At 50.4% G+C, this 21,178-nt stretch overlaps 12 non-coding genes across 12 annotated transcripts; all 12 read right to left on the bottom strand.

Moving 5' to 3' along the window:
• Positions 1-130: 130 nt before the first annotated feature.
• On the bottom strand, positions 131-202 carry Trnae-uuc. Its single transcript has one exon. It is a non-coding gene; the product is annotated as a tRNA-Glu (tRNA).
• A 1,731-nt stretch (positions 203-1,933) lies between these two features.
• Positions 1,934-2,005, bottom strand: Trnae-uuc. The gene has a single exon. It is a non-coding gene; the product is annotated as a tRNA-Glu (tRNA).
• Positions 2,006-3,735: 1,730 nt separating this feature from the next.
• On the bottom strand, positions 3,736-3,807 carry Trnae-uuc. Its single transcript has one exon. It is a non-coding gene; the product is annotated as a tRNA-Glu (tRNA).
• A 1,731-nt stretch (positions 3,808-5,538) lies between these two features.
• Trnae-uuc lies at positions 5,539-5,610 on the bottom strand. Its single transcript has one exon. It is a non-coding gene; the product is annotated as a tRNA-Glu (tRNA).
• Positions 5,611-7,332: 1,722 nt separating this feature from the next.
• On the bottom strand, positions 7,333-7,404 carry Trnae-uuc. The gene has a single exon. It is a non-coding gene; the product is annotated as a tRNA-Glu (tRNA).
• Positions 7,405-9,134: 1,730 nt separating this feature from the next.
• On the bottom strand, positions 9,135-9,206 carry Trnae-uuc. Its single transcript has one exon. It is a non-coding gene; the product is annotated as a tRNA-Glu (tRNA).
• Positions 9,207-10,938: 1,732 nt separating this feature from the next.
• Positions 10,939-11,010, bottom strand: Trnae-uuc. Its single transcript has one exon. It is a non-coding gene; the product is annotated as a tRNA-Glu (tRNA).
• Positions 11,011-12,741: 1,731 nt separating this feature from the next.
• On the bottom strand, positions 12,742-12,813 carry Trnae-uuc. The gene has a single exon. It is a non-coding gene; the product is annotated as a tRNA-Glu (tRNA).
• A 1,731-nt stretch (positions 12,814-14,544) lies between these two features.
• On the bottom strand, positions 14,545-14,616 carry Trnae-uuc. The gene has a single exon. It is a non-coding gene; the product is annotated as a tRNA-Glu (tRNA).
• A 1,733-nt stretch (positions 14,617-16,349) lies between these two features.
• Trnae-uuc lies at positions 16,350-16,421 on the bottom strand. Its single transcript has one exon. It is a non-coding gene; the product is annotated as a tRNA-Glu (tRNA).
• Positions 16,422-18,154: 1,733 nt separating this feature from the next.
• Trnae-uuc lies at positions 18,155-18,226 on the bottom strand. The gene has a single exon. It is a non-coding gene; the product is annotated as a tRNA-Glu (tRNA).
• Positions 18,227-19,956: 1,730 nt separating this feature from the next.
• On the bottom strand, positions 19,957-20,028 carry Trnae-uuc. The gene has a single exon. It is a non-coding gene; the product is annotated as a tRNA-Glu (tRNA).
• Positions 20,029-21,178: the final 1,150 nt, after the last annotated feature.

The following is a 21,178-nucleotide window of genomic DNA, read 5'->3' as shown; positions in this document are numbered from 1 at the left end:
CCATTAACGTGAGGATGTATCTCTTTTTCTTGACTTTCTCTCACCTTATACCTGGAACCCAGAGCAGCAGCTCCACGAAGACGAAAAACGGCCGTGAGAAGTTTTCTCATCTCAGCCCCGAAAATTCACGTTCAGGTACCGGGAATCGAACCCGGGCCTCCTGGGTGAAAGCCAGGTATCCTAGCCACTAAACCATACCGGACATACCTCAACGATCCACTACGTGTGTATGCGTCCAGAAATACTTCTCCTCCACGCAACTTTAGGGCCGAATCTGGCGCCAACGCTGAACTCTGTCCGCCACCACGATCCCGCTTACTCACTCCCAAAGCGCGCAAGTCATACTAGGCAAACATCGCTTTCAGTCTCGAGTGCAACTAGCAAAACTGTAATTAGTAATAACTGGAAACAAACACACGTTGACGCAAAGTAGCCTAGGTGGTAATAAACGGCAAATACGGCCTTACCTCGCAAAAGCTATGCTGTGCCTTTCACCGTCGTGGAGAGAAAATGAGATGGCTGAGTTGAGGATAGAACGTACGCCCTTAAGATAATGACACGCGCAGCCCACTGCGCCACCGAGGCATACAGGAATACTCGCCACCGCAGCCTCACTAAGAAGTTCTAATTTCAGAATTGTTTTCCCACCATGCCGTGCATGAAATGGTCGATTTCTCGGCGGAAGTCAATGCTGCGTCAAGTTACAGTGCATCGCCCTTGAAGCAACGTGGCACCGCGTTCCGATGTGCTGGAGGGCAGAGGGCCTGCAGCAGGGTCGCTTGAGCCTCTGGTGGCAGCAGGGGCGGCAACGCACCGCGACACAGGAAGAATGCAGCGCAATGCGGTGGTGGTGTAACGGTCAGCATGGTTTCTTCCCAAGCTGTTAATCCGGGTTCGATTCCTGGCGACCGCAGGAGGATTTGTCATTTTTGCGTAGCGCAATAGTATGTGTTCAAGACCATTCGATCCTCGAAATTGCCACGTGTCGCGGCACAGGTAGTATCTCCTCGTCTCCTGCCTCGTTCCAGCTAAGTGGATTGATTTCACTTCATCGTGTGTCGACTTGGCCCGACTTTGCTCGACTGCCGCTCGCTGCCGCTCGGCGGTGGGGCCGATATGACAGGAGAAGTACGACAATCGGCTGCGAGAAATAAGGTAATCAAGAGTACTTTTCCTTTTCAATACGAAAAGCTAAACTTTCATTTACAAATTTCGGAAATCTCACTGCTTCGCCACAGTGTTATCTACACATTTGAGAAATTATCTGTTGATTCGTACGGTTCTGTTATTGCCAAAGTCGTTCTTGCACTTTCCTTGCGCTCTTTTTGCAAACAGCCTAGTTAAATTTTGGATCATATGTTCGTTAACGTAATTTAAATTGCTTAGGGAGGCATCATAGCACGTCAACACTGTAGCACAAGAGGAGGAGGGGGGGGGGGGTTGAAATGAAAGGGTCCAATAGCACGCACAGTTCCCGGACGATCACCCATCCACTCACTAACCACGCAAACGTCTGCTTAACTTCATTAATCGAAAGTGAGCTGGCCGTTGGCAACCCCTTAGCGAAACGTTCAGACTTCTAGCTGGATGTGCACATCATTTAGAATCTGCCTGGCAGAGTCTCGCAGGAGACAGCATTTCCTATTAGGGGAGAAAATGGAATGGCCCGTGGAGGGATGGAACCCATGACCTACGCGTTACTAGCACGACGCTATAGCCCACTGAGCTAACGGGCAATGCAACACTGTCGCATAAGCAGTCCAAAACCGCAAAACCGTCTCCTCTCCCTTCAAAACGGCCCCGCCATTAACGTGAGGATGTATCTCTTTTTCTTGACTTTCTCTCACCTTATACCTGGAACCCAGAGCAGCAGCTCCACGAAGACGAAAAATGGCCGTGAGAAGTTTTCTCATCTCAGCCCCGAAAATTCACGTTCAGGTACCGGGAATCGAACCCGGGCCTCCTGGGTGAAAGCCAGGTATCCTAGCCACTAAACCATACCGGACATACCTCAACGATCCACTACGTGTGTATGCGTCCAGAAATACTTCTCCTCCACGCAACTTTAGGGCCGAATCTGGCGCCAACGCTGAACTCTGTCCGCCACCACGATCCCGCTTACTCACTCCCAAAGCGCGCAAGTCATACTAGGCAAACATCGCTTTCAGTCTCGAGTGCAACTAGCAAAACTGTAATTAGTAATAACTGGAAACAAACACACGTTGACGCAAAGTAGCCTAGGTGGTAATAAACGGCAAATACGGCCTTACCTCGCAAAAGCTATGCTGTGCCTTTCACCGTCGTGGAGAGAAAATGAGATGGCTGAGTTGAGGATAGAACGTACGCCCTTAAGATAATGACACGCGCAGCCCACTGCGCCACCGAGGCATACAGGAATACTCGCCACCGCAGCCTCACTAAGAAGTTCTAATTTCAGAATTGTTTTCCCACCATGCCGTGCATGAAATGGTCGATTTCTCGGCGGAAGTCAATGCTGCGTCTAGTTACAGTGCATCGCCCTTGAAGCAACGTGGCACCGCGTTCCGATGTGCTGGAGGGCAGAGGGCCTGCAGCAGGGTCGCTTGAGCCTCTGGTGGCAGCAGGGGCGGCAACGCACCGCGACACAGGAAGAATGCAGCGCAATGCGGTGGTGGTGTAACGGTCAGCATGGTTTCTTCCCAAGCTGTTAATTCGGGTTCGATTCCTGGCGACCGCAGGAGGATTTGTCATTTTTGCGTAGCGCAATAGTATGTGTTCAAGACCATTCGATCCTCGAAATTGCCACGTGTCGCGGCACAGGTAGTATCTCCTCGTCTCCTGCCTCGTTCCAGCTAAGTGGATTGATTTCACTTCATCGTGTGTCGACTTGGCCCGACTTTGCTCGACTGCCGCTCGCTGCCGCTCGGCGGTGGGGCCGATATGACAGGAGAAGTACGACAATCGGCTGCGAGAAATAAGGTAATCAAGAGTACTTTTCCTTTTCAATACGAAAAGCTAAACTTTCATTTACAAATTTCGGAAATCTCACTGCTTCGCCACAGTGTTATCTACACATTTGAGAAATTATCTGTTGATTCGTACGGTTCTGTTATTGCCAAAGTCGTTCTTGCACTTTCCTTGCGCTCTTTTTGCAAACAGCCTAGTTAAATTTTGGATCATATGTCCGTTAACGTAATTTAAATTGCTTAGGGAGGCATCATAGCACGTCAACACTGTAGCACAAGAGGAGGAGGGGGGGGGGGTTCAAATGAAAGGGTCCAATAGCACGCACAGTTCCCGGACGATCACCCATCCACTCACTAACCACGCAAACGTCTGCTTAACTTCATTAATCGAAAGTGAGCTGGCCGTTGGCAACCCCTTAGCGAAACGTTCAGACTTCTAGCTGGATGTGCACATCATTTAGAATCTGCCTGGCAGAGTCTCGCAGGAGACAGCATTTCCTATTAGGGGAGAAAATGGAATGGCCCGTGGAGGGATGGAACCCATGACCTACGCGTTACTAGCACGACGCTATAGCCCACTGAGCTAACGGGCAATGCAACACTGTCGCATCAGCAGTCCAAAACCGCAAAACCGTCTCCTCTCCCTTCAAAACGGCCCCGCCATTAACGTGAGGATGTATCTCTTTTTCTTGACTTTCTCTCACCTTATACCTGGAACCCAGAGCAGCAGCTCCACGAAGACGAAAAACGGTCGTGAGAAGTTTTCTCATCTCAGCCCCGAAAATTCACGTTCAGGTACCGGGAATCGAACCCGGGCCTCCTGGGTGAAAGCCAGGTATCCTAGCCACTAAACCATACCGGACATACCTCAACGATCCACTACGTGTGTATGCGTCCAGAAATACTTCTCCTCCACGCAACTTTAGGGCCGAATCTGGCGCCAACGCTGAACTCTGTCCGCCACCACGATCCCGCTTACTCACTCCCAAAGCGCGCAAGTCATACTAGGCAAACATCGCTTTCAGTCTCGAGTGCAACTAGCAAAACTGTAATTAGTAATAACTGGAAACAAACACACGTTGACGCAAAGTAGCCTAGGTGGTAATAAACGGCAAATACGGCCTTACCTCGCAAAAGCTATGCTGTGCCTTTCACCGTCGTGGAGAGAAAATGAGATGGCTGAGTTGAGGATAGAACGTACGCCCTTAAGATAATGACACGCGCAGCCCACTGCGCCACCGAGGCATACAGGAATACTCGCCACCGCAGCCTCACTAAGAAGTTCTAATTTCAGAATTGTTTTCCCACCATGCCGTGCATGAAATGGTCGATTTCTCGGCGGAAGTCAATGCTGCGTCTAGTTACAGTGCATCGCCCTTGAAGCAACGTGGCACCGCGTTCCGATGTGCTGGAGGGCAGAGGGCCTGCAGCAGGGTCGCTTGAGCCTCTGGTGGCAGCAGGGGCGGCAACGTACCGCGACACAGGAAGAATGCAGCGCAATGCGGTGGTGGTGTAACGGTCAGCATGGTTTCTTCCCAAGCTGTTAATCCGGGTTCGATTCCTGGCGACCGCAGGAGGATTTGTCATTTTTGCGTAGCGCAATAGTATGTGTTCAAGACCATTCGATCCTCGAAATTGCCACGTGTCGCGGCACAGGTAGTATCTCCTCGTCTCCTGCCTCGTTCCAGCTAAGTGGATTGATTTCACTTCATCGTGTGTCGACTTGGCCCGACTTTGCTCGACTGCCGCTCGCTGCCGCTCGGCGGTGGGGCCGATATGACAGGAGAAGTACGACAATCGGCTGCGAGAAATAAGGTAATCAAGAGTACTTTTCCTTTTCAATACGAAAAGCTAAACTTTCATTTACAAATTTCGGAAATCTCACTGCTTCGCCACAGTGTTATCTACACATTTGAGAAATTATCTGTTGATTCGTACGGTTCTGTTATTGCCAAAGTCGTTCTTGCACTTTCCTTGCGCTCTTTTTGCAAACAGCCTAGTTAAATTTTGGATCATATGTCCGTTAACGTAATTTAAATTGCTTAGGGAGGCATCATAGCACGTCAACACTGTAGCACAAGAGGAGGAGGGGGGGGGGGGTTCAAATGAAAGGGTCCAATAGCACGCACAGTTCCCGGACGATCACCCATCCACTCACTAACCACGCAAACGTCTGCTTAACTTCATTAATCGAAAGTGAGCTGGCCGTTGGCAACCCCTTAGCGAAACGTTCAGACTTCTAGCTGGATGTGCACATCATTTAGAATCTGCCTGGCAGAGTCTCGCAGGAGACAGCATTTCCTATTAGGGGAGAAAATGGAATGGCCCGTGGAGGGATGGAACCCATGACCTACGCGTTACTAGCACGACGCTATAGCCCACTGAGCTAACGGGCAATGCAACACTGTCGCATCAGCAGTCCAAAACCGCAAAACCGTCTCCTCTCCCTTCAAAACGGCCCCGCCATTAACGTGAGGATGTATCTCTTTTTCTTGACTTTCTCTCACCTTATACCTGGAACCCAGAGCAGCAGCTCCACGAAGACGAAAAACGGTCGTGAGAAGTTTTCTCATCTCAGCCCCGAAAATTCACGTTCAGGTACCGGGAATCGAACCCGGGCCTCCTGGGTGAAAGCCAGGTATCCTAGCCACTAAACCATACCGGACATACCTCAACGATCCACTACGTGTGTATGCGTCCAGAAATACTTCTCCTCCACGCAACTTTAGGGCCGAATCTGGCGCCAACGCTGAACTCTGTCCGCCACCACGATCCCGCTTACTCACTCCCAAAGCGCGCAAGTCATACTAGGCAAACATCGCTTTCAGTCTCGAGTGCAACTAGCAAAACTGTAATTAGTAATAACTGGAAACAAACACACGTTGACGCAAAGTAGCCTAGGTGGTAATAAACGGCAAATACGGCCTTACCTCGCAAAAGCTATGCTGTGCCTTTCACCGTCGTGGAGAGAAAATGAGATGGCTGAGTTGAGGATAGAACGTACGCCCTTAAGATAATGACACGCGCAGCCCACTGCGCCACCGAGGCATACAGGAATACTCGCCACCGCAGCCTCACTAAGAAGTTCTAATTTCAGAATTGTTTTCCCACCATGCCGTGCATGAAATGGTCGATTTCTCGGCGGAAGTCAATGCTGCGTCTAGTTACAGTGCATCGCCCTTGAAGCAACGTGGCACCGCGTTCCGATGTGCTGGAGGGCAGAGGGCCTGCAGCAGGGTCGCTTGAGCCTCTGGTGGCAGCAGGGGCGGCAACGCACCGCGACACAGGAAGAATGCAGCGCAATGCGGTGGTGGTGTAACGGTCAGCATGGTTTCTTCCCAAGCTGTTAATCCGGGTTCGATTCCTGGCGACCGCAGGAGGATTTGTCATTTTTGCGTAGCGCAATAGTATGTGTTCAAGACCATTCGATCCTCGAAATTGCCACGTGTCGCGGCACAGGTAGTATCTCCTCGTCTCCTGCCTCGTTCCAGCTAAGTGGATTGATTTCACTTCATCGTGTGTCGACTTGGCCCGACTTTGCTCGACTGCCGCTCGGCGGTGGGGCCGTTATGACAGGAGAAGTACGACAATCGGCTGCGAGAAATAAGGTAATCAAGAGTACTTTTCCTTTTCAATACGAAAAGCTAAACTTTCATTTACAAATTTCGGAAATCTCACTGCTTCGCCACAGTGTTATCTACACATTTGAGAAATTATCTGTTGATTCGTACGGTTCTGTTATTGCCAAAGTCGTTCTTGCACTTTCCTTGCGCTCTTTTTGCAAACAGCCTAGTTAAATTTTGGATCATATGTTCGTTAACGTAATTTAAATTGCTTAGGGAGGCATCATAGCACGTCAACACTGTAGCACAAGAGGAGGAGGGGGGGGGGGGGTTCAAATGAAAGGGTCCAATAGCACGCACAGTTCCCGGACGATCACCCATCCACTCACTAACCACGCAAACGTCTGCTTAACTTCATTAATCGAAAGTGAGCTGGCCGTTGGCAACCCCTTAGCGAAACGTTCAGACTTCTAGCTGGATGTGCACATCATTTAGAATCTGCCTGGCAGAGTCTCGCAGGAGACAGCATTTCCTATTAGGGGAGAAAATGGAATGGCCCGTGGAGGGATGGAACCCATGACCTACGCGTTACTAGCACGACGCTATAGCCCACTGAGCTAACGGGCAATGCAACACTGTCGCATCAGCAGTCCAAAACCGCAAAACCGTCTCCTCTCCCTTCAAAACGGCCCCGCCATTAACGTGAGGATGTATCTCTTTTTCTTGACTTTCTCTCACCTTATACCTGGAACCCAGAGCAGCAGCTCCACGAAGACGAAAAACGGCCGTGAGAAGTTTTCTCATCTCAGCCCCGAAAATTCACGTTCAGGTACCGGGAATCGAACCCGGGCCTCCTGGGTGAAAGCCAGGTATCCTAGCCACTAAACCATACCGGACATACCTCAACGATCCACTACGTGTGTATGCGTCCAGAAATACTTCTCCTCCACGCAACTTTAGGGCCGAATCTGGCGCCAACGCTGAACTCTGTCCGCCACCACGATCCCGCTTACTCACTCCCAAAGCGCGCAAGTCATACTAGGCAAACATCGCTTTCAGTCTCGAGTGCAACTAGCAAAACTGTAATTAGTAATAACTGGAAACAAACACACGTTGACGCAAAGTAGCCTAGGTGGTAATAAACGGCAAATACGGCCTTACCTCTCAAAAGCTATGCTGTGCCTTTCACCGTCGTGGAGAGAAAATGAGATGGCTGAGTTGAGGATAGAACGTACGCCCTTAAGATAATGACACGCGCAGCCCACTGCGCCACCGAGGCATACAGGAATACTCGCCACCGCAGCCTCACTAAGAAGTTCTAATTTCAGAATTGTTTTCCCACCATGCCGTGCATGAAATGGTCGATTTCTCGGCGGAAGTAAATGCTGCGTCTAGTTACAGTGCATCGCCCTTGAAGCAACGTGGCACCGCGTTCCGATGTGCTGGAGGGCAGAGGGCCTGCAGCAGGGTCGCTTGAGCCTCTGGTGGCAGCAGGGGCGGCAACGCACCGCGACACAGGAAGAATGCAGCGCAATGCGGTGGTGGTGTAACGGTCAGCATGGTTTCTTCCCAAGCTGTTAATCCGGGTTCGATTCCTGGCGACCGCAGGAGGATTTGTCATTTTTGCGTAGCGCAATAGTATGTGTTCAAGACCATTCGATCCTCGAAATTGCCACGTGTCGCGGCACAGGTAGTATCTCCTCGTCTCCTGCCTCGTTCCAGCTAAGTGGATTGATTTCACTTCATCGTGTGTCGACTTGGCCCGACTTTGCTCGACTGCCGCTCGCTGCCGCTCGGCGGTGGGGCCGATATAACAGGAGAAGTACGACAATCGGCTGCGAGAAATAAGGTAATCAAGAGTACTTTTCCTTTTCAATACGAAAAGCTAAACTTTCATTTACAAATTTCGGAAATCTCACTGCTTCGCCACAGTGTTATCTACACATTTGAGAAATTATCTGTTGATTCGTACGGTTCTGTTATTGCCAAAGTCGTTCTTGCACTTTCCTTGCGCTCTTTTTGCAAACAGCCTAGTTAAATTTTGGATCATATGTTCGTTAACGTAATTTAAATTGCTTAGGGAGGCATCATAGCACGTCAACACTGTAGCACAAGAGGAGGAGGGGGGGGGGGTTCAAATGAAAGGGTCCAATAGCACGCACAGTTCCCGGACGATCACCCATCCACTCACTAACCACGCAAACGTCTGCTTAACTTCATTAATCGAAAGTGAGCTGGCCGTTGGCAACCCCTTAGCGAAACGTTCAGACTTCTAGCTGGATGTGCACATCATTTAGAATCTGCCTGGCAGAGTCTCGCAGGAGACAGCATTTCCTATTAGGGGAGAAAATGGAATGGCCCGTGGAGGGATGGAACCCATGACCTACGCGTTACTAGCACGACGCTATAGCCCACTGAGCTAACGGGCAATGCAACACTGTCGCATCAGCAGTCCAAAACCGCAAAACCGTCTCCTCTCCCTTCAAAACGGCCCCGCCATTAACGTGAGGATGTATCTCTTTTTCTTGACTTTCTCTCACCTTATACCTGGAACCCAGAGCAGCAGCTCCACGAAGACGAAAAACGGCCGTGAGAAGTTTTCTCATCTCAGCCCCGAAAATTCACGTTCAGGTACCGGGAATCGAACCCGGGCCTCCTGGGTGAAAGCCAGGTATCCTAGCCACTAAACCATACCGGACATACCTCAACGATCCACTACGTGTGTATGCGTCCAGAAATACTTCTCCTCCACGCAACTTTAGGGCCGAATCTGGCGCCAACGCTGAACTCTGTCCGCCACCACGATCCCGCTTACTCACTCCCAAAGCGCGCAAGTCATACTAGGCAAACATCGCTTTCAGTCTCGAGTGCAACTAGCAAAACTGTAATTAGTAATAACTGGAAACAAACACACGTTGACGCAAAGTAGCCTAGGTGGTAATAAACGGCAAATACGGCCTTACCTCTCAAAAGCTATGCTGTGCCTTTCACCGTCGTGGAGAGAAAATGAGATGGCTGAGTTGAGGATAGAACGTACGCCCTTAAGATAATGACACGCGCAGCCCACTGCGCCACCGAGGCATACAGGAATACTCGCCACCGCAGCCTCACTAAGAAGTTCTAATTTCAGAATTGTTTTCCCACCATGCCGTGCATGAAATGGTCGATTTCTCGGCGGAAGTAAATGCTGCGTCTAGTTACAGTGCATCGCCCTTGAAGCAACGTGGCACCGCGTTCCGATGTGCTGGAGGGCAGAGGGCCTGCAGCAGGGTCGCTTGAGCCTCTGGTGGCAGCAGGGGCGGCAACGCACCGCGACACAGGAAGAATGCAGCGCAATGCGGTGGTGGTGTAACGGTCAGCATGGTTTCTTCCCAAGCTGTTAATCCGGGTTCGATTCCTGGCGACCGCAGGAGGATTTGTCATTTTTGCGTAGCGCAATAGTATGTGTTCAAGACCATTCGATCCTCGAAATTGCCACGTGTCGCGGCACAGGTAGTATCTCCTCGTCTCCTGCCTCGTTCCAGCTAAGTGGATTGATTTCACTTCATCGTGTGTCGACTTGGCCCGACTTTGCTCGACTGCCGCTCGCTGCCGCTCGGCGGTGGGGCCGATATAACAGGAGAAGTACGACAATCGGCTGCGAGAAATAAGGTAATCAAGAGTACTTTTCCTTTTCAATACGAAAAGCTAAACTTTCATTTACAAATTTCGGAAATCTCACTGCTTCGCCACAGTGTTATCTACACATTTGAGAAATTATCTGTTGATTCGTACGGTTCTGTTATTGCCAAAGTCGTTCTTGCACTTTCCTTGCGCTCTTTTTGCAAACAGCCTAGTTAAATTTTGGATCATATGTTCGTTAACGTAATTTAAATTGCTTAGGGAGGCATCATAGCACGTCAACACTGTAGCACAAGAGGAGGAGGGGGGGGGGGGGTTCAAATGAAAGGGTCCAATAGCACGCACAGTTCCCGGACGATCACCCATCCACTCACTAACCACGCAAACGTCTGCTTAACTTCATTAATCGAAAGTGAGCTGGCCGTTGGCAACCCCTTAGCGAAACGTTCAGACTTCTAGCTGGATGTGCACATCATTTAGAATCTGCCTGGCAGAGTCTCGCAGGAGACAGCATTTCCTATTAGGGGAGAAAATGGAATGGCCCGTGGAGGGATGGAACCCATGACCTACGCGTTACTAGCACGACGCTATAGCCCACTGAGCTAACGGGCAATGCAACACTGTCGCATCAGCAGTCCAAAACCGCAAAACCGTCTCCTCTCCCTTCAAAACGGCCCCGCCATTAACGTGAGGATGTATCTCTTTTTCTTGACTTTCTCTCACCTTATACCTGGAACCCAGAGCAGCAGCTCCACGAAGACGAAAAACGGCCGTGAGAAGTTTTCTCATCTCAGCCCCGAAAATTCACGTTCAGGTACCGGGAATCGAACCCGGGCCTCCTGGGTGAAAGCCAGGTATCCTAGCCACTAAACCATACCGGACATACCTCAACGATCCACTACGTGTGTATGCGTCCAGAAATACTTCTCCTCCACGCAACTTTAGGGCCGAATCTGGCGCCAACGCTGAACTCTGTCCGCCACCACGATCCCGCTTACTCACTCCCAAAGCGCGCAAGTCATACTAGGCAAACATCGCTTTCAGTCTCGAGTGCAACTAGCAAAACTGTAATTAGTAATAACTGGAAACAAACACACGTTGACGCAAAGTAGCCTAGGTGGTAATAAACGGCAAATACGGCCTTACCTCGCAAAAGCTATGCTGTGCCTTTCACCGTCGTGGAGAGAAAATGAGATGGCTGAGTTGAGGATAGAACGTACGCCCTTAAGATAATGACACGCGCAGCCCACTGCGCCACCGAGGCATACAGGAATACTCGCCACCGCAGCCTCACTAAGAAGTTCTAATTTCAGAATTGTTTTCCCACCATGCCGTGCATGAAATGGTCGATTTCTCGGCGGAAGTAAATGCTGCGTCTAGTTACAGTGCATCGCCCTTGAAGCAACGTGGCACCGCGTTCCGATGTGCTGGAGGGCAGAGGGCCTGCAGCAGGGTCGCTTGAGCCTCTGGTGGCAGCAGGGGCGGCAACGCACCGCGACACAGGAAGAATGCAGCGCAATGCGGTGGTGGTGTAACGGTCAGCATGGTTTCTTCCCAAGCTGTTAATCCGGGTTCGATTCCTGGCGACCGCAGGAGGATTTGTCATTTTTGCGTAGCGCAATAGTATGTGTTCAAGACCATTCGATCCTCGAAATTGCCACGTGTCGCGGCACAGGTAGTATCTCCTCGTCTCCTGCCTCGTTCCAGCTAAGTGGATTGATTTCACTTCATCGTGTGTCGACTTGGCCCGACTTTGCTCGACTGCCGCTCGCTGCCGCTCGGCGGTGGGGCCGATATGACAGGAGAAGTACGACAATCGGCTGCGAGAAATAAGGTAATCAAGAGTACTTTTCCTTTTCAATACGAAAAGCTAAACTTTCATTTACAAATTTCGGAAATCTCACTGCTTCGCCACAGTGTTATCTACACATTTGAGAAATTATCTGTTGATTCGTACGGTTCTGTTATTGCCAAAGTCGTTCTTGCACTTTCCTTGCGCTCTTTTTGCAAACAGCCTAGTTAAATTTTGGATCATATGTTCGTTAACGTAATTTAAATTGCTTAGGGAGGCATCATAGCACGTCAACACTGTAGCACAAGAGGAGGAGGGGGGGGGGGGTTGAAATGAAAGGGTCCAATAGCACGCACAGTTCCCGGACGATCACCCATCCACTCACTAACCACGCAAACGTCTGCTTAACTTCATTAATCGAAAGTGAGCTGGCCGTTGGCAACCCCTTAGCGAAACGTTCAGACTTCTAGCTGGATGTGCACATCATTTAGAATCTGCCTGGCAGAGTCTCTCAGGAGACAGCATTTCCTATTAGGGGAGAAAATGGAATGGCCCGTGGAGGGATGGAACCCATGACCTACGCGTTACTAGCACGACGCTATAGCCCACTGAGCTAACGGGCAATGCAACACTGTCGCATCAGCAGTCCAAAACCGCAAAACCGTCTCCTCTCCCTTCAAAACGGCCCCGCCATTAACGTGAGGATGTATCTCTTTTTCTTGACTTTCTCTCACCTTATACCTGGAACCCAGAGCAGCAGCTCCACGAAGACGAAAAACGGCCGTGAGAAGTTTTCTCATCTCAGCCCCGAAAATTCACGTTCAGGTACCGGGAATCGAACCCGGGCCTCCTGGGTGAAAGCCAGGTATCCTAGCCACTAAACCATACCGGACATACCTCAACGATCCACTACGTGTGTATGCGTCCAGAAATACTTCTCCTCCACGCAACTTTAGGGCCGAATCTGGCGCCAACGCTGAACTCTGTCCGCCACCACGATCCCGCTTACTCACTCCCAAAGCGCGCAAGTCATACTAGGCAAACATCGCTTTCAGTCTCGAGTGCAACTAGCAAAACTGTAATTAGTAATAACTGGAAACAAACACACGTTGACGCAAAGTAGCCTAGGTGGTAATAAACGGCAAATACGGCCTTACCTCGCAAAAGCTATGCTGTGCCTTTCACCGTCGTGGAGAGAAAATGAGATGGCTGAGTTGAGGATAGAACGTACGCCCTTAAGATAATGACACGCGCAGCCCACTGCGCCACCGAGGCATACAGGAATACTCGCCACCGCAGCCTCACTAAGAAGTTCTAATTTCAGAATTGTTTTCCCACCATGCCGTGCATGAAATGGTCGATTTCTCGGCGGAAGTAAATGCTGCGTCTAGTTACAGTGCATCGCCCTTGAAGCAACGTGGCACCGCGTTCCGATGTGCTGGAGGGCAGAGGGCCTGCAGCAGGGTCGCTTGAGCCTCTGGTGGCAGCAGGGGCGGCAACGCACCGCGACACAGGAAGAATGCAGCGCAATGCGGTGCTGGTGTAACGGTCAGCATGGTTTCTTCCCAAGCTGTTAATCCGGGTTCGATTCCTGGCGACCGCAGGAGGATTTGTCATTTTTGCGTAGCGCAATAGTATGTGTTCAAGACCATTCGATCCTCGAAATTGCCACGTGTCGCGGCACAGGTAGTATCTCCTCGTCTCCTGCCTCGTTCCAGCTAAGTGGATTGATTTCACTTCATCGTGTGTCGACTTGGCCCGACTTTGCTCGACTGCCGCTCGCTGCCGCTCGGCGGTGGGGCCGATATGACAGGAGAAGTACGACAATCGGCTGCGAGAAATAAGGTAATCAAGAGTACTTTTCCTTTTCAATACGAAAAGCTAAACTTTCATTTACAAATTTCGGAAATCTCACTGCTTCGCCACAGTGTTATCTACACATTTGAGAAATTATCTGTTGATTCGTACGGTTCTGTTATTGCCAAAGTCGTTCTTGCACTTTCCTTGCGCTCTTTTTGCAAACAGCCTAGTTAAATTTTGGATCATATGTTCGTTAACGTAATTTAAATTGCTTAGGGAGGCATCATAGCACGTCAACACTGTAGCACAAGAGGAGGAGGGGGGGGGGGGTTCAAATGAAAGGGTCCAATAGCACGCACAGTTCCCGGACGATCACCCATCCACTCACTAACCACGCAAACGTCTGCTTAACTTCATTAATCGAAAGTGAGCTGGCCGTTGGCAACCCCTTAGCGAAACGTTCAGACTTCTAGCTGGATGTGCACATCATTTAGAATCTGCCTGGCAGAGTCTCGCAGGAGACAGCATTTCCTATTAGGGGAGAAAATGGAATGGCCCGTGGAGGGATGGAACCCATGACCTACGCGTTACTAGCACGACGCTATAGCCCACTGAGCTAACGGGCAATGCAACACTGTCGCATCAGCAGTCCAAAACCGCAAAACCGTCTCCTCTCCCTTCAAAACGGCCCCGCCATTAACGTGAGGATGTATCTCTTTTTCTTGACTTTCTCTCACCTTATACCTGGAACCCAGAGCAGCAGCTCCACGAAGACGAAAAACGGCCGTGAGAAGTTTTCTCATCTCAGCCCCGAAAATTCACGTTCAGGTACCGGGAATCGAACCCGGGCCTCCTGGGTGAAAGCCAGGTATCCTAGCCACTAAACCATACCGGACATACCTCAACGATCCACTACGTGTGTATGCGTCCAGAAATACTTCTCCTCCACGCAACTTTAGGGCCGAATCTGGCGCCAACGCTGAACTCTGTCCGCCACCACGATCCCGCTTACTCACTCCCAAAGCGCGCAAGTCATACTAGGCAAACATCGCTTTCAGTCTCGAGTGCAACTAGCAAAACTGTAATTAGTAATAACTGGAAACAAACACACGTTGACGCAAAGTAGCCTAGGTGGTAATAAACGGCAAATACGGCCTTACCTCGCAAAAGCTATGCTGTGCCTTTCACCGTCGTGGAGAGAAAATGAGATGGCTGAGTTGAGGATAGAACGTACGCCCTTAAGATAATGACACGCGCAGCCCACTGCGCCACCGAGGCATACAGGAATACTCGCCACCGCAGCCTCACTAAGAAGTTCTAATTTCAGAATTGTTTTCCCACCATGCCGTGCATGAAATGGTCGATTTCTCGGCGGAAGTAAATGCTGCGTCTAGTTACAGTGCATCGCCCTTGAAGCAACGTGGCACCGCGTTCCGATGTGCTGGAGGGCAGAGGGCCTGCAGCAGGGTCGCTTGAGCCTCTGGTGGCAGCAGGGGCGGCAACGCACCGCGACACAGGAAGAATGCAGCGCAATGCGGTGGTGGTGTAACGGTCAGCATGGTTTCTTCCCAAGCTGTTAATCCGGGTTCGATTCCTGGCGACCGCAGGAGGATTTGTCATTTTTGCGTAGCGCAATAGTATGTGTTCAAGACCATTCGATCCTCGAAATTGCCACGTGTCGCGGCACAGGTAGTATCTCCTCGTCTCCTGCCTCGTTCCAGCTAAGTGGATTGATTTCACTTCATCGTGTGTCGACTTGGCCCGACTTTGCTCGACTGCCGCTCGCTGCCGCTCGGCGGTGGGGCCGATATGACAGGAGAAGTACGACAATCGGCTGCGAGAAATAAGGTAATCAAGAGTACTTTTCCTTTTCAATACGAAAAGCTAAACTTTCATTTACAAATTTCGGAAATCTCACTGCTTCGCCACAGTGTTATCTACACATTTGAGAAATTATCTGTTGATTCGTACGGTTCTGTTATTGCCAAAGTCGTTCTTGCACTTTCCTTGCGCTCTTTTTGCAAACAGCCTAGTTAAATTTTGGATCATATGTTCGTTAACGTAATTTAAATTGCTTAGGGAGGCATCATAGCACGTCAACACTGTAGCACAAGAGGAGGAGGGGGGGGGGGGGGTTGAAATGAAAGGGTCCAATAGCACGCACAGTTCCCGGACGATCACCCATCCACTCACTAACCACGCAAACGTCTGCTTAACTTCATTAATCGAAAGTGAGCTGGCCGTTGGCAACCCCTTAGCGAAACGTTCAGACTTCTAGCTGGATGTGCACATCATTTAGAATCTGCCTGGCAGAGTCTCTCAGGAGACAGCATTTCCTATTAGGGGAGAAAATGGAATGGCCCGTGGAGGGATGGAACCCATGACCTACGCGTTACTAGCACGACGCTATAGCCCACTGAGCTAACGGGCAATGCAACACTGTCGCATCAGCAGTCCAAAACCGCAAAACCGTCTCCTCTCCCTTCAAAACGGCCCCGCCATTAACGTGAGGATGTATCTCTTTTTCTTGACTTTCTCTCACCTTATACCTGGAACCCAGAGCAGCAGCTCCACGAAGACGAAAAACGGCCGTGAGAAGTTTTCTCATCTCAGCCCCGAAAATTCACGTTCAGGTACCGGGAATCGAACCCGGGCCTCCTGGGTGAAAGCCAGGTATCCTAGCCACTAAACCATACCGGACATACCTCAACGATCCACTACGTGTGTATGCGTCCAGAAATACTTCTCCTCCACGCAACTTTAGGGCCGAATCTGGCGCCAACGCTGAACTCTGTCCGCCACCACGATCCCGCTTACTCACTCCCAAAGCGCGCAAGTCATACTAGGCAAACATCGCTTTCAGTCTCGAGTGCAACTAGCAAAACTGTAATTAGTAATAACTGGAAACAAACACACGTTGACGCAAAGTAGCCTAGGTGGTAATAAACGGCAAATACGGCCTTACCTCGCAAAAGCTATGCTGTGCCTTTCACCGTCGTGGAGAGAAAATGAGATGGCTGAGTTGAGGATAGAACGTACGCCCTTAAGATAATGACACGCGCAGCCCACTGCGCCACCGAGGCATACAGGAATACTCGCCACCGCAGCCTCACTAAGAAGTTCTAATTTCAGAATTGTTTTCCCACCATGCCGTGCATGAAATGGTCGATTTCTCGGCGGAAGTAAATGCTGCGTCTAGTTACAGTGCATCGCCCTTGAAGCAACGTGGCACCGCGTTCCGATGTGCTGGAGGGCAGAGGGCCTGCAGCAGGGTCGCTTGAGCCTCTGGTGGCAGCAGGGGCGGCAACGCACCGCGACACAGGAAGAATGCAGCGCAATGCGGTGGTGGTGTAACGGTCAGCATGGTTTCTTCCCAAGCTGTTAATCCGGGTTCGATTCCTGGCGACCGCAGGAGGATTTGTCATTTTTGCGTAGCGCAATAGTATGTGTTCAAGACCATTCGATCCTCGAAATTGCCACGTGTCGCGGCACAGGTAGTATCTCCTCGTCTCCTGCCTCGTTCCAGCTAAGTGGATTGATTTCACTTCATCGTGTGTCGACTTGGCCCGACTTTGCTCGACTGCCGCTCGCTGCCGCTCGGCGGTGGGGCCGATATGACAGGAGAAGTACGACAATCGGCTGCGAGAAATAAGGTAATCAAGAGTACTTTTCCTTTTCAATACGAAAAGCTAAACTTTCATTTACAAATTTCGGAAATCTCACTGCTTCGCCACAGTGTTATCTACACATTTGAGAAATTATCTGTTGATTCGTACGGTTCTGTTATTGCCAAAGTCGTTCTTGCACTTTCCTTGCGCTCTTTTTGCAAACAGCCTAGTTAAATTTTGGATCATATGTTCGTTAACGTAATTTAAATTGCTTAGGGAGGCATCATAGCACGTCAACACTGTAGCACAAGAGGAGGAGGGGGGGGGGGGGGTTCAAATGAAAGGGTCCAATAGCACGCACAGTTCCCGGACGATCACCCATCCACTCACTAACCACGCAAACGTCTGCTTAACTTCATTAATCGAAAGTGAGCTGGCCGTTGGCAACCCCTTAGCGAAACGTTCAGACTTCTAGCTGGATGTGCACATCATTTAGAATCTGCCTGGCAGAGTCTCGCAGGAGACAGCATTTCCTATTAGGGGAGAAAATGGAATGGCCCGTGGAGGGATGGAACCCATGACCTACGCGTTACTAGCACGACGCTATAGCCCACTGAGCTAACGGGCAATGCAACACTGTCGCATCAGCAGTCCAAAACCGCAAAACCGTCTCCTCTCCCTTCAAAACGGCCCCGCCATTAACGTGAGGATGTATCTCTTTTTCTTGACTTTCTCTCACCTTATACCTGGAACCCAGAGCAGCAGCTCCACGAAGACGAAAAACGGCCGTGAGAAGTTTTCTCATCTCAGCCCCGAAAATTCACGTTCAGGTACCGGGAATCGAACCCGGGCCTCCTGGGTGAAAGCCAGGTATCCTAGCCACTAAACCATACCGGACATACCTCAACGATCCACTACGTGTGTATGCGTCCAGAAATACTTCTCCTCCACGCAACTTTAGGGCCGAATCTGGCGCCAACGCTGAACTCTGTCCGCCACCACGATCCCGCTTACTCACTCCCAAAGCGCGCAAGTCATACTAGGCAAACATCGCTTTCAGTCTCGAGTGCAACTAGCAAAACTGTAATTAGTAATAACTGGAAACAAACACACGTTGACGCAAAGTAGCCTAGGTGGTAATAAACGGCAAATACGGCCTTACCTCGCAAAAGCTATGCTGTGCCTTTCACCGTCGTGGAGAGAAAATGAGATGGCTGAGTTGAGGATAGAACGTACGCCCTTAAGATAATGACACGCGCAGCCCACTGCGCCACCGAGGCATACAGGAATACTCGCCACCGCAGCCTCACTAAGAAGTTCTAATTTCAGAATTGTTTTCCCACCATGCCGTGCATGAAATGGTCGATTTCTCGGCGGAAGTAAATGCTGCGTCTAGTTACAGTGCATCGCCCTTGAAGCAACGTGGCACCGCGTTCCGATGTGCTGGAGGGCAGAGGGCCTGCAGCAGGGTCGCTTGAGCCTCTGGTGGCAGCAGGGGCGGCAACGCACCGCGACACAGGAAGAATGCAGCGCAATGCGGTGGTGGTGTAACGGTCAGCATGGTTTCTTCCCAAGCTGTTAATCCGGGTTCGATTCCTGGCGACCGCAGGAGGATTTGTCATTTTTGCGTAGCGCAATAGTATGTGTTCAAGACCATTCGATCCTCGAAATTGCCACGTGTCGCGGCACAGGTAGTATCTCCTCGTCTCCTGCCTCGTTCCAGCTAAGTGGATTGATTTCACTTCATCGTGTGTCGACTTGGCCCGACTTTGCTCGACTGCCGCTCGCTGCCGCTCGGCGGTGGGGCCGATATGACAGGAGAAGTACGACAATCGGCTGCGAGAAATAAGGTAATCAAGAGTACTTTTCCTTTTCAATACGAAAAGCTAAACTTTCATTTACAAATTTCGGAAATCTCACTGCTTCGCCACAGTGTTATCTACACATTTGAGAAATTATCTGTTGATTCGTACGGTTCTGTTATTGCCAAAGTCGTTCTTGCACTTTCCTTGCGCTCTTTTTGCAAACAGCCTAGTTAAATTTTGGATCATATGTTCGTTAACGTAATTTAAATTGCTTAGGGAGGCATCATAGCACGTCAACACTGTAGCACAAGAGGAGGAGGGGGGGGGGGTTCAAATGAAAGGGTCCAATAGCACGCACAGTTCCCGGACGATCACCCATCCACTCACTAACCACGCAAACGTCTGCTTAACTTCATTAATCGAAAGTGAGCTGGCCGTTGGCAACCCCTTAGCGAAACGTTCAGACTTCTAGCTGGATGTGCACATCATTTAGAATCTGCCTGGCAGAGTCTCGCAGGAGACAGCATTTCCTATTAGGGGAGAAAATGGAATGGCCCGTGGAGGGATGGAACCCATGACCTACGCGTTACTAGCACGACGCTATAGCCCACTGAGCTAACGGGCAATGCAACACTGTCGCATCAGCAGTCCAAAACCGCAAAACCGTCTCCTCTCCCTTCAAAACGGCCCCGCCATTAACGTGAGGATGTATCTCTTTTTCTTGACTTTCTCTCACCTTATACCTGGAACCCAGAGCAGCAGCTCCACGAAGACGAAAAACGGCCGTGAGAAGTTTTCTCATCTCAGCCCCGAAAATTCACGTTCAGGTACCGGGAATCGAACCCGGGCCTCCTGGGTGAAAGCCAGGTATCCTAGCCACTAAACCATACCGGACATACCTCAACGATCCACTACGTGTGTATGCGTCCAGAAATACTTCTCCTCCACGCAACTTTAGGGCCGAATCTGGCGCCAACGCTGAACTCTGTCCGCCACCACGATCCCGCTTACTCACTCCCAAAGCGCGCAAGTCATACTAGGCAAACATCGCTTTCAGTCTCGAGTGCAACTAGCAAAACTGTAATTAGTAATAACTGGAAACAAACACACGTTGACGCAAAGTAGCCTAGGTGGTAATAAACGGCAAATACGGCCTTACCTCGCAAAAGCTATGCTGTGCCTTTCACCGTCGTGGAGAGAAAATGAGATGGCTGAGTTGAGGATAGAACGTACGCCCTTAAGATAATGACACGCGCAGCCCACTGCGCCACCGAGGCATACAGGAATACTCGCCACCGCAGCCTCACTAAGAAGTTCTAATTTCAGAATTGTTTTCCCACCATGCCGTGCATGAAATGGTCGATTTCTCGGCGGAAGTAAATGCTGCGTCTAGTTACAGTGCATCGCCCTTGAAGCAACGTGGCACCGCGTTCCGATGTGCTGGAGGGCAGAGGGCCTGCAGCAGGGTCGCTTGAGCCTCTGGTGGCAGCAGGGGCGGCAACGCACCGCGACACAGGAAGAATGCAGCGCAATGCGGTGGTGGTGTAACGGTCAGCATGGTTTCTTCCCAAGCTGTTAATCCGGGTTCGATTCCTGGCGACCGCAGGAGGATTTGTCATTTTTGCGTAGCGCAATAGTATGTGTTCAAGACCATTCGATCCTCGAAATTGCCACGTGTCGCGGCACAGGTAGTATCTCCTCGTCTCCTGCCTCGTTCCAGCTAAGTGGATTGATTTCACTTCATCGTGTGTCGACTTGGCCCGACTTTGCTCGACTGCCGCTCGCTGCCGCTCGGCGGTGGGGCCGATATGACAGGAGAAGTACGACAATCGGCTGCGAGAAATAAGGTAATCAAGAGTACTTTTCCTTTTCAATACGAAAAGCTAAACTTTCATTTACAAATTTCGGAAATCTCACTGCTTCGCCACAGTGTTATCTACACATTTGAGAAATTATCTGTTGATTCGTACGGTTCTGTTATTGCCAAAGTCGTTCTTGCACTTTCCTTGCGCTCTTTTTGCAAACAGCCTAGTTAAATTTTGGA

The sequence above is a fragment of the Schistocerca piceifrons genome, chromosome 8 (assembly GCF_021461385.2).
Source record: "Schistocerca piceifrons isolate TAMUIC-IGC-003096 chromosome 8, iqSchPice1.1, whole genome shotgun sequence".
Taxonomy (NCBI): domain Eukaryota; kingdom Metazoa; phylum Arthropoda; class Insecta; order Orthoptera; family Acrididae; genus Schistocerca; species Schistocerca piceifrons.
The sequence above is the reverse complement of the archived record's forward strand: the minus strand, read 5'-3'. Positions and strand labels throughout refer to the sequence as shown.